Source organism: Mandrillus leucophaeus, unplaced genomic scaffold (genome assembly GCF_000951045.1).
Source record: "Mandrillus leucophaeus isolate KB7577 unplaced genomic scaffold, Mleu.le_1.0 Scaffold405, whole genome shotgun sequence".
Classification (NCBI taxonomy): Eukaryota; Metazoa; Chordata; class Mammalia; order Primates; family Cercopithecidae; genus Mandrillus; species Mandrillus leucophaeus.
The window spans coordinates 2,261,784-2,273,786 of record NW_012104310.1 but is presented as its reverse complement, the minus strand read 5'-3'; the positions used below and the strand labels follow the sequence as shown (position 1 = coordinate 2,273,786).

The 12,003-nt window shown below is 36.4% G+C and overlaps 1 protein-coding gene across 1 annotated transcript in view; it reads right to left on the bottom strand.

Annotated features, from left to right (window-relative positions):
* Window positions 1-12,003, bottom strand: part of NKAIN2 (Na+/K+ transporting ATPase interacting 2) — a 164,466-nt gene that overhangs the window by 28,300 nt on the left and 124,163 nt on the right. The gene's annotated exons all lie outside the window — the stretch shown is intronic.

The window sequence follows — 12,003 nt, the reverse complement described above, 5'->3', positions numbered from 1 at the left end:
GGACTCCTGATTCAAATGATGCTCATCTGTGTTGTAAATAAACATATCACTCTGTTTTTCTCCGACCTGTGTTTACGTGTAAGATTTGTTAATTGCCAAGCAATCTAAAACAAATTATTTTCAGTACAGAAAAAGACTTATGACGATTCACTAATGGACTAACATTTGCATTTGTGCCGATCAACTTCTTGTTTACTTTTCATTAGCTCAGTACCTGAGATTCTAAAACATGGACTCTCACAGACCATCAGAAAAATGCTTTGAGGGAAAAACATTAAGGTGATTCTGTGGTTTGTTGCATGGGCTCTTTGTAAGTAAGGAAGACTCAGATCTGTAACAGGAACCAGAGCACACTGAGTATGATTAAGACAATATGCTACACAGAAGTGATGAGATGGACACCTATAAGTAGGGAATATCATCAAAATGCATTGAATATGGCATTACACACATCACATTCTCTTTTCTGAAACACTACAAAAAGGTCTGTGTGCTTGTAAAGGAGCACAACAAAGTCATTTGATCTCTCTATTTTTTCAGATTGGGTGTTTTTGTATTCCTTCCTACTAGTACAATATTTATTTAGTCAATTTATGAACACTAATCAAAAGAAACAAATATAATTTCTGGAGAAGTAGAAGACTATTTGTTTTCTTTTTTTGCAAATTGATCTAGTTTGGAGGAATCCTTAAAGGTATGTCCTTAAAACAGTGATGAAGATTATTCACAACAACGTTTCAGACAGACATTGATCTGGCTGAGGACCCACCCCACACAATAATATTTAGTGTGGGGAAGAAAACATTAGGAAAAGCTGCAGTCTTCAATCAGGAAGTGAAAGCACGGGAAAAAAAGGAACTACTGTGACAAGCCTAATGAAGTTGTTTTTCATTAGGTGACAGATAGTGATCTTCTGGAGGATGTGAGTGGAACATCTTAAGTCAAAGGCTACACTAATAGGTATTTAATGAGCGCAGAACTATTAGGAGACAAAGCGGTCTCTGGTGAAAAGAAACTTTCAAGTCCCTAATTTGGACTTGAGAGAGAAAGCACATTCTGGCAGATTCTAGTTATCTTCCAAAAAGAACTGGCATAGGATAAAACAGCGGTCATTCCTGGACAATAGAGGAAGCAGCAGTGACCACATTTGGGAAGGCAGAGTTGAAGGAAAAAGACTTATGTAACACTTCATACACTTTTGTTTTTAGATCCTGGAGGAGAGGGAATGGATACTCTCGGCCCTCTCTACCCCCAGCGGTAGTATCTGCACCAGTATACATCATAGAGAGTCGAAAATAAATACCACTGATGCTATATCAGAAGACTGAGTTTTCTTTTTAAGAAATATTTTAGAAAACTCATCAAATCAGCATGTTTCTCTTTGAATTATATGTTGCTATTGGCAATAAGATAGTGATAGTAAGAACCACTTCTTTATATAATAGAATCATCAAGGTCTTTGTTTTTATGGGACTTATTTTTAAAGTTCAGAGTACTAATTAAAAACCAATGTCTCCTATTTGGCTTTAGCAAAGATTTTGATTTATCCAAACTCATATCACATAGTGATTTGAGGATTTCATGAGTACTGGAAAAATAGAGAGTATACTAACACATCTTGATCTTTCATCCACCAGGACCCATGAAAATGCTCTTTTTATGGAGTGAGCCAGTCCCATGGGTGCTTGACATTGGTACTTGGATCTGGCTGTGTCTAGGTAAAGAGCCTATGGGTGTGGTTAAATCTCCTTGGTATTGCTTATAGCTTCACTTCTTCCTCCACATTGAGTTCTTACTATATGTGGCTAAATGTTACAGGTTTATCAGTAGCTTTCCTCTTCTTTTCAGTGTTAAATGCTTATTAAAATTATTTGTAAAGCAATTTGTCCTAATTACAAACTGTTTTAAAAAAATTCTTACTCATCACTTCATTTCTTTGAAATGAATATCTAGGTAATAAGCATCGATACATTCTGAGATTCATGGCCAATAAGTTTAAACTTCTCATTAAAGTGTCAGTAGATTCTTGATTATTAAGTGTACTCTCCCAGAATGCAGCTAAGGCACTGCATTCTGCTTACCAATGATCTTTTAATTATATTCATTTTCACTCTTTAATTATCTGGGGAGCTCCTTTGATATAAAAGTAAATCCTGCTGCATTTTTTACAAAAGCTTGCTGATTAAGAGAACTTTAGCTTTTAAATTGGTCACCTCTAACTACAAATGGAAATTTGTGTTCCCCAAATTAATCAAGATTCATAAACTCTGCTATCTTCCAATTTCCCTATACAGTACACATTTCTAATTTAATTTTACCTCCCCAGTGGCAATTTATAAAATTTACCTATAGAGAGGGGTTTCAAATTATTTCTAACAATTCTGAATGTCTCTGATATGGTTTGGCTGTGTTCCCAAATCTCATCTTGAATTGTAGTTCCCATAATTCCCAGGGGTTGTGGGAGGGACCCAGTGGCAGGTAACTGAATCATGGGAGAAGTTACCTTCATGCTGTTCTCATGATAGTGTGTGAGTTCTCAAAAGATCTGATGGTTTTATAATGAACTTTTCCCTCCTTTGCTTCTTCTCCTTGCTGCCACCATGTGAAGCCACATATAGTGGCTTTTCTTCTCCTTGCTGCCACCATGTGAAGAAGGTCTTTGCTTCCCCTTCTGTCTTGATTGCAAATATCCTGAGGCCTTCCCAGCCATGCTGAACTGTGAGTCAATTTAACTTCGTTCCTTTTTAAATTACCTAATCTAGGGTATGTCTTTATGAGCAGTGTGAGAACAGAAGAATCCAATCTCCTGTAATATGCAACTCTGCTAATTGCTACCTGGGCTACAATGATGAACTAAAGCAGAGTTCTAGTCACCACTGACATTTTGGGTTTGGAATACTGTTCTATTGAGGCTGTTATGTGTTGTCAATGTTTAAACAATAACATCCTACAATCAAGACTGTCAACAATTGAAGCAATAAAAATATTTCTAGACATTGTCACATGTCCTCTAAAAGGCAAAATTTCCCCTGGTTAGAGGTGCTGTTTGAGATGTAGTCCTAGCTTTAAGGAGTTTGCAATTTTGTAGCAGGTATATATATAACTGTAATTTGAAGTAGATTTAGGTAAATCTTCAGAAAGAAGGAAGAAAATCGTACCTCTAATAAGTGACAACAAACAGTAGACTGGATACTTTCATGTGTTAGCCCATTAAGCCTCACAAACACCCTTGGAAGAGCATTATATATATTTTTGCAGATGATAGGCAAAATGGGATTTGCTTTTCCAGAGTGAGATTATCAAGCAGGAAAGATATGGGTTGTGTTTAGGTAAGAGGCAGTAGTTAAATCTGATGAGAGTTTGGGGACTTCATACTAGAGCAATGGAAATTAGAGCTGTGAAGACCAGATTAGGGTCATAATCAGTGGGCCTCCAGTGTGCCAAATTGCCAATGGAACTATGCCATTTTTCTATGAAAATTTTCTATGAAAATTTGTATGGTGTGCTGAAGGAGGACACCATACAAAAGTATAACATTTTTCATGGGCCCAAATCTTTCCTGATGCGATACTTGACTTCCTTTCTAGCCTCATTCCTCACCAGTCCTTGTCAGAACTGATGTCAGTAGAAAGCTGTTGGTAGCTTGCTGACATCTATCAGGTAGCTTTCCTTCTCTGTTCCTTAACTCATTTCCCCAGTCTGCCAACAAAGAATGCTAACGCCCTCTACCTTTTCCTTCCCCTCCCTACTCAGCCTTGCACCTCCAGTAATGAGTAATTCTAACTCATTCTTTTTTTGCATTTGTTTTTGAAAACAGAGTTCTGAGTTGCTAAGCTGGATATAAAGCTTTACACAGCAGTACTGCCTGCTTACTTCCCAGGTCTTCTTTTTTAATTTTTTATTTCACTTTTATTTTAAGTTCTAGGGTTCATATGTAGGTTCGTTATACAGGTAAAGTTGTGTTATGGGAGTTTGTTGTACAGATTATTTCATCTCCCAGGTATTAAGCTGGCCTTAAAGAATGAGTTAATACCCACCAGGAAAAACAACTAATGGATACTAACTCATTCTTTAAGGCTGAATAAAGGTGCTGTTTCCTCCAAGAACTGGTAATTCATTCTCAGAGTAGGTTGGTGCTTGGCACTTTTGAGATAGACCTTGAGAGGTGGGAGGGCTTGAAAGGGAATAAAGAGGGGAACAGAGAGATGGAGAGTACATCTTCCAAGCAGAGCTCAGACTAGAGCTGGAAAGAAATAGATACATTTCGGGAGGAGGAAGTGGCCCAGTTCAGAGAAGCTTGGGGTGTATAAAGGGAAGTAACGGGTCACAAAGCGGATAATAGAGGCTCATGTTGGTAGAGTAGATGTTAGTATCTGAAATTAAAAGAAAATAATTTTATTTTGTTCCTTATGTGAAGATGCTTAAAATAATAATGGAAGGGATCTGTGGCACTATCTTAGGCAAACATACGATTATCCGCTAGTGAAAGAAACAAAATATTCTACTGTTTCAGTCTTTGTCATTCAAAGCAGAGCTAAGTATAATTTTTTAAAATTTTTATTTATCTTTTCACCTTCATATATCTAATGTGATTTGTTCACTTCTAATTCACCTGATAAGGAATTACATATCATCTTGATATTATTACTGACTGGAAGGAAGTATTTTCTCTCTATAACTAAATCAGATTAAAATTCTTTTTTATATCCACAAACCAAATTATGATTGTATGTCTCAGAAATTCACTTAGAAGCTAATAGAAAAAATGAAATCAAAGCCTTTTGGTAAGTATTTTAAAAGATTTAATTGTTATAATTGAAAATATAGCAACCTTAGTGTTTAATCTATTACATTCTAGATTTCTGCTTCTGGGAAGTTGGAGTAATGGGAGGGATACCTTTCCCTATCTTTCCTATTAAATACAATTAAAAACCCTGAACATTATATATATATATAACAAACACAGGAAGACTGATGCAGACCAACTATGGTCTTTGGTACTCAAGAAAGTACATGAGGGTGAATTCCATTATTAGTATTACTATCATTATTATTATTATTATTATTATTATTTCATATACACCAGACTTACTTGGAGCTGAAGAAGCCTATAACTCTGAAATGCCAACAGGTACAGATTTTTTAAAAGCCCCAGTAAACGCTTGCTGTCTCTAGTCAAAAGACCAGAGAAAAGGGAAAACGCAGCCCACCAAGACAGAAAGTTTTACAATGATAGTACCTCTTTGTTTCAGCCAACACCATAGAAAACAAAACAAAACAAAACAAAAACACAAAAATTATAGTCCCACTCCCCAACCACAGCAACAAAGAGTGGGGAGCCAAGACTTCCCCACTGCCTCATGGGTAATCCAGACTTTTAGCCTCACTCTCCAGTAACGAGGCAGACGCTCTCTTTTCTCTACTGGGGTGTTGTCAGTGGAAGTTTAGTAGAAGATGAGGACTTTTACCAATGCCCAGCAGTACCGAGGCCTGTCCGCCACCCCCATGGCATCAGTGAAAGCCACCTTGGAGCAGTAATAAGGCTCTTGCCAGATATGGAGGTATCACTGAGAGGCTAGTGGGGAGCAGGACCTTCCACAGCTTCCCAGACTTAATGAAAAGCCCTTCCCACGTTGAGTCTCAATGGAGGCTAAGTGGGAACCCTGGACTTCTATCCCCACTTGGCAGAAATAAGTCAGCATCCCTTCTTCTCCTATCAAAACAGCATCAGAGGAATCAACTAAAATGAAAGGTTTAATTAAGATTGAGGGTCTCATAGCATAATACCCAAAATGTCCACGTTTCAATTAAAAATTACTAAAAATACCAACAATGAAGATGTCCTCAAACTGAGTGAAAGGACAGCCAATGTAACCTAACCACAGAGGTGATAGAGATGTTAAGATTTTCTGGCAAATATTTTAGAGTAGACATCGCAAAAATGCTCCAATAAGCAATTACAAACATGCTTGAAATAAATTAAAAAATTAGAAGGTCTCAGCAAAGACACAGAATATGTGAGAAAGAACCAAACTGAAAATTTAGAACTGAAAAATGTAGAGAACACAGAGGAAAGAATCAGTGAACTTGAAGACTGAACAATAGAAATTACCTAAACTAAGCAACAGAGACAAAGTAAACTGGAAAACATGCATAGAGTCTCAGGGACTCATGGAAATATCAAAAGACCTAACTTTTTTCTCCCCCCACTGCAGTCCTGAAAGGAAAGGAGAAAGAGATCAGCACTGAAAAAGCCTTCAAAGAAATACTGACTGAAAACTTCTGAAATTTGGCAAAGGACATAAACTTACTAATTCAAAAAGCTTAGTGAACCGCAAACAGTATAAATCTAAAGAAATTCACGCCACAATGCATGACAGTCAAACTTAGGAAAGCCAAAAACAAATATCTTGAAAGAGAAACAGGGAAACGTTTATGTACAGCCATTCTGGAAAACAGTTTGGAGGTTCTTTACAAACTAAACATGCAACTACCATATGATCTAGCAATTGCACTCCTGCCCAGGAGTGCAATTTTGTCTCAGAGAAATAAAAACGTGTTCCAACAAAAACCTGTACACTAATATGTATAACATCACTATTCATAATAGGCCCAAGGTGGACGCAACCCCAATGTTGTTCTGTGGGTTAATAGTTAAACAAACTGTGGTACATCCATACCGTGAAATATTATTCAGCAAGAAAAAGGAACGGATGACTGATACATGCAACAACCTGCATGAATTTCCATAGAATTGAGGTTTGTGAAAAAAGCCAACTCAAAAAGGTTGTACGTTATGTGATTCTAGTTATAGAACATTCTTGACATAATAAAATTGTAGAAATAGAGAACAGGTTGGTGGTTGCCGGGGACTAAGGAGGGTGGGTTATGAAGGAAGTGAATGTGGCCATAAAAGGCAACGTATGGGATCTCTGTGGTGACAAAACTTTCTGTGTCTTGACTGTATCAATATCCAGATCCTAAAAGTGAAGCTGTACTGATTTTTGCAATGTAATACTATTTGGAGAAACTGGGTAAAGTGTACACAGAATCTTTCATTTTATTTCATATAATTGCATGTGATCCATCTTTATCTCACAATAACAAGTTTACTTGAAAAATACTATATTTTAGGGTACTTTTATTTATGTTTAAAAACCTTCATATTATAATGTATAAATTATAAGTATATCTAAATCAAGTAGATTGTTTTCTTAAATATATCTAAACCAAGTAGCTTGTTTTCTTAAGTACAAAGACACATTTTGATTTTGTGCCTTTATGCCAACATGATTAGAAATGAGGAGTAGCAACACGACTTTTGTATACACAATTATCTCACATTCCACATAAATTGGTTGTATGTTTTATTTAAATTAAATAATCTAATTTTATTCTGAATTCATAATTCATAGGCTCTAAGCCCATGCTTTTTGTAATAGGAATTTGAACAGAAGGATATTATGCACACACAAAGTATAATTTTAAGTTGCAGCTGATTTTTACTTGCTCTTTTTCATCTTATTCCATCTACATAATTTGAGATTGCTTCAGCAAAGGATTCAAATGTGATTACATCAGCGTTATTAATGAAGGTCTTTATACGAAGTATTTTATTATGTGGGCTGGTATATCATCTCTATTGTTTGCCAGATGATTCTTATCTCATACTAATCCACTGGCTGGACTCTTGTGGAGCACACTGCAAATTTTCTCTGCTACGAATAATCCAGGTGCAGTTATCAACCCACAATAACACATGGAGGATTGCCTCCAGGGCTATTGTGAATGTTCACAGCCTACTGGGTCAGAAAAGCTTTTCAGAGGATCAGAAACATATCTTAATACCAGCCTTTAGGTATTCTGCTGCATCATCAAGCATGACTGTATTAAACACTTTTTAAAAGATTAACTAAAACCAGACATACATGCAAACTTATATTATCTACTTTAAGTTGGGAAATAGACTGAACTAAATGACAACACTGGTTTACCCAATCATTCCTGTTATGAAATAGTCTCTGGAGACTGGTAGATTTCTTCAGTCCAAACTTATCAAAAAGTTACCCTAGTTCAAAGGAGTCTGGTGTATTAGTAAACTGGGCAGAGCAGAAGAAATTCAGGCAGGACAAAAGATGGCTAATAATATTCAAATGTCATCATGGTTAATACCTCTCTCAGGGTTTAAATATGAGATTCATTTTTAAAAATGTATTGAGAGCAGTAGTTCAACCATTCTATACATGTGCCGGTTGGGAGATGATCAAAGAAATGGCTAATGTAGTGCAATAGAACTGCCATGAAATTGCCTTCCGGTTTAGAGATAAGAGCCATAGGGGAGTCCTTAATCAAAACTATTCATTGAAACTAATTGGGAAATGTAAAAAGCAACTGTCAATAATACCATACTATTTTAATGGTAAAGTTGAGTTTAAGATTGTATGTTTGTAATGTGCAAAAGGAACTCTGATTTATTCATAATGAATCATTTGAAGCAGAAAGTACAATTTTTAAATATTCTGTAAAATGTACACAATTAATACTGTCCTACAGAATTTTGGAACAAAATCACTACATAGTTCTTTGGGGAGCAAATGGTACAAGTAGCATAATTTTTGCTCAGAGATAATAGGGTACCAATAGCAAAATTAACTGTAAAAAAGGTAAGGTATTTGTAAAAACAAATTAGCCTGTATTGGATATTCTCTAACATTAGTAGACAAGGCTAAAGAAGGATCCTTGTATTTCATTGGAGGGAGTATGCTGCCCCAGTGATGGCAATGGGAATACAAGGCCAGATTTCTCTGTAGAGACTAGGAGAGAAGATTATTTGTATTAAAATACTTAGTTGCAAAAATAACTGGCATTAAATAGGTGCGTTTGGAAAACGAAAGGGGCTAAAACTATGTTAACATTTCCTTCTTTTTAGAGGTACTAGAGTGGAAGATAAGGAAAGTGTGGAATATACAATGCAGCTGAGACTTCAGCACATATCCAATGATCAAAAATAATGCACTGATTAATATTATATAAAAATGATGTCAGTAGTACTCTCACTGCACTAAAAAAGAAAAAGTGAAACACAATGGAAACATCAGGACAAACCAGCTAGAGAGAAAAATGACTTTAAAATGTTACTGCAAACTCAGATGTATTATTAGGGTTTTGAAAATATAGTTAAGTAGGAACCTTAGAGCAATTGGTCCCTTTCCCATGACATTTGTGGGAATAAGCTTTATGCTTATGAAAAGGTATTTTATGCGGCACCCAATAAAGTGTGCCTCTGAAGCAAAATACTTGTTGCGGTATGTGGCAAGGAAGATGAATGGGAGTGAAGACAGGAAAAGAAAAAGAACCCTCCTGGGGAATAAGATGTGGATTGGGGAAGACACAAATTTGAAGACCAGTTTTTTCCCCAAAGCAATTTTAAAAAGGCACGATACTGAATCGAAGTGTCACTTAAAAGGCCCCTCAAGTCTATCCATGTGTAGCAGTATAATCTAGTTGGATTGAATAACTTTGGAGTCAGAACTTGGCTATAATTGGTGTTCTTCAGTGACCCTTTCTTCCTTTCCATCTGAGTTACCTTCTTTTCAGTATAAATCTTAGATTGTCTTCTTTCTACATAGCTCATAGCCAATGCAAGGGTGAAACAGAATGTCATAAACCTCAGAATGAAGGGATTTCATTAATTACTAGCAATACCATTATTACCAATTGAGAATATATAACCTAGGACAAATTGCAATTGTATTTCTGTGCATTACTTTTTGTTTTAGTGCTTAAACCTCAAAACCAGCCAAATCATCTAACCAACCCTCACATCCTGGTAACAGCTGGGAGGTAGAAAAGGAAATGCCAGTGATTACTATTTAAAGTAGTATCTGCCATTACTATTCACTATACCCTGGGCATGTAGTAACATCTTTACAGCCATTCTGCTATCCATTCTTTCCAAAATGAAGGAGACAATTTCTGTTATCATCTATTATGTATAAATGAAAAAACCGAGGCTTAGAGAAGTTAGATAGTTCTGTCCCAAGATTCAGACATAATGAGAAGACTTGATTCATGCCTATGGACCCTAAATCCTATGCTTCTCATTTTCACCCAGTCTTCTTAGTTTATCCAAAAGGCAAAACTGACAATACTCTCAAGCAAAGAGAACATAAGATTCTAAAAATCAGAGTGAATTCACATTCACTTAAAAAAAAAAAAGTTAAAATTAAGTTCACCTAGTTTTCCAAGTTGGAAATCTGGATACAGAAGTTACTGCTGAGCTTTGAATTAGCAGAGCTTGGAAATCATCAAGAAACAAAGTGGCTACCAGATAAACCACAGAGGAGTTTAATACTACTTGTGGGAAACCTGGAACATGTAGGAGAAGGCATGTGCTCCTCCCACTCGTTTAATTACCATTTCAGTGGTTCCGACTCATCATGATTTTATAGTTCTCCTCTGAATTGCTTACACGTGCTTCTACACACCAGCGTGGGCTTCTTATATTAGACATATATTGGTGAGCCACTAATTATCTTCAGTTTACTGCTGGTGAGCAAGGTGAGCCTCGCATTAGCTGGAGAGTCAGATGGAGGGATGGTTCTAAGAGCTTGAAAATCTAAACATAGCTCTTTTTGCTCATAAGATAAAGACATGATAGCAAAGTATCGAAGGACATTCATGATTTGGCTCAAGCCTATGCTTTCAGTCCCAACACTTGTGGCTCCCCTTTACTCTTCCATATTAAATTTCTGGCAGTTCCTCTACTATATATGCCATGCGGTTTGATATCTTTGTGTTTTTGAATAAGGCATTTCTCTGTCTGACAGACATTTATTACCATATAGTGAATGCCTACATGAAACATGAGCTACTTCAAGGTTACTCCTCAGGGAAATATTTTCTAAACATCAAAAAGCACAGATAGGCATTCCTCACTCTCTGTGCTCTTATAGCACCCTGTCCAATATCTACATTGCACAACTTAATTCATTTTTGCATATTAATTCTTAAACTGGACTATCAGCATTCTCTAGAGTAACCAAGAATATTTCTACTACCTCAGAAAGTTCCTTCTTGGCCTTTCATCCTTACCACTCTCCCAACCCTTACACCACCCACCAGACCACACCTGTTCTAATTTTGATAAACATAGAATGCTTTTGCTGGGTCTTGAACTTCATACAATAGAATCTTATTGCTTGGTGTCTGGCTTCTTTCACTGAGCATAATATAATATTTTTAAGATTAATCCAAGCTACTGCATCTATCAGTAATTCATTGTTTTATTTCCAACTGGCATTCTACAAGTATGTGAATATAATTTTATCAGCTAACTTTTGATACATAACACACAAAACCAAAATTTAGTGGCTTAAAGTAACAACCATTCATTTCTGCTCATTGTTTTTTGGGTCAACATTTTGGATTGAGTTCAGCTGGGCAGTTCTTTTGCTGAATTTGGTTGGGCTCACTCATGCGTTTGTGATTGACTGTAAATTAGCTAGGTAGCACTTTTTTTCTGGGGCTTGGCTTATTGTTAGGTGGGGGTGATGAAGTCAAATAAATGGACCACATATTTGTGGTCTCACATATCTAATCATTCATCAGAACAATCTGGTCTTGTTCACACTGGTGTGGCAGGTTTAAAGAGCAATAATAGTAAGGTGCATTTCTCAGGTCTCTGTATTATGTTTGCTATCATCTCAGTGTCAAAATCAGTTGGAGGCCATTATAGCAAAACTCTTCCATGATGCCACAATTTATTTACTTACTCATCTGCTAAAGGACATTAGGCTCTCAAGGATTAACTGGTTTTTATTTTCAGTTACTTCCAATCTTATATCTTGAATCAACTCATTTAAATAATTTTGCTTTAGGATTTCATGATTACATAATGACAGGAGGACTTCCTTCCCTCCCTTCCCTCCTTCCCTCCTTCCCTCCTTCCCTCCTTCCTTCCTTCCTTCCTTCCTTCCTTCCTTCCTTCCTTCCTTCCTTCCT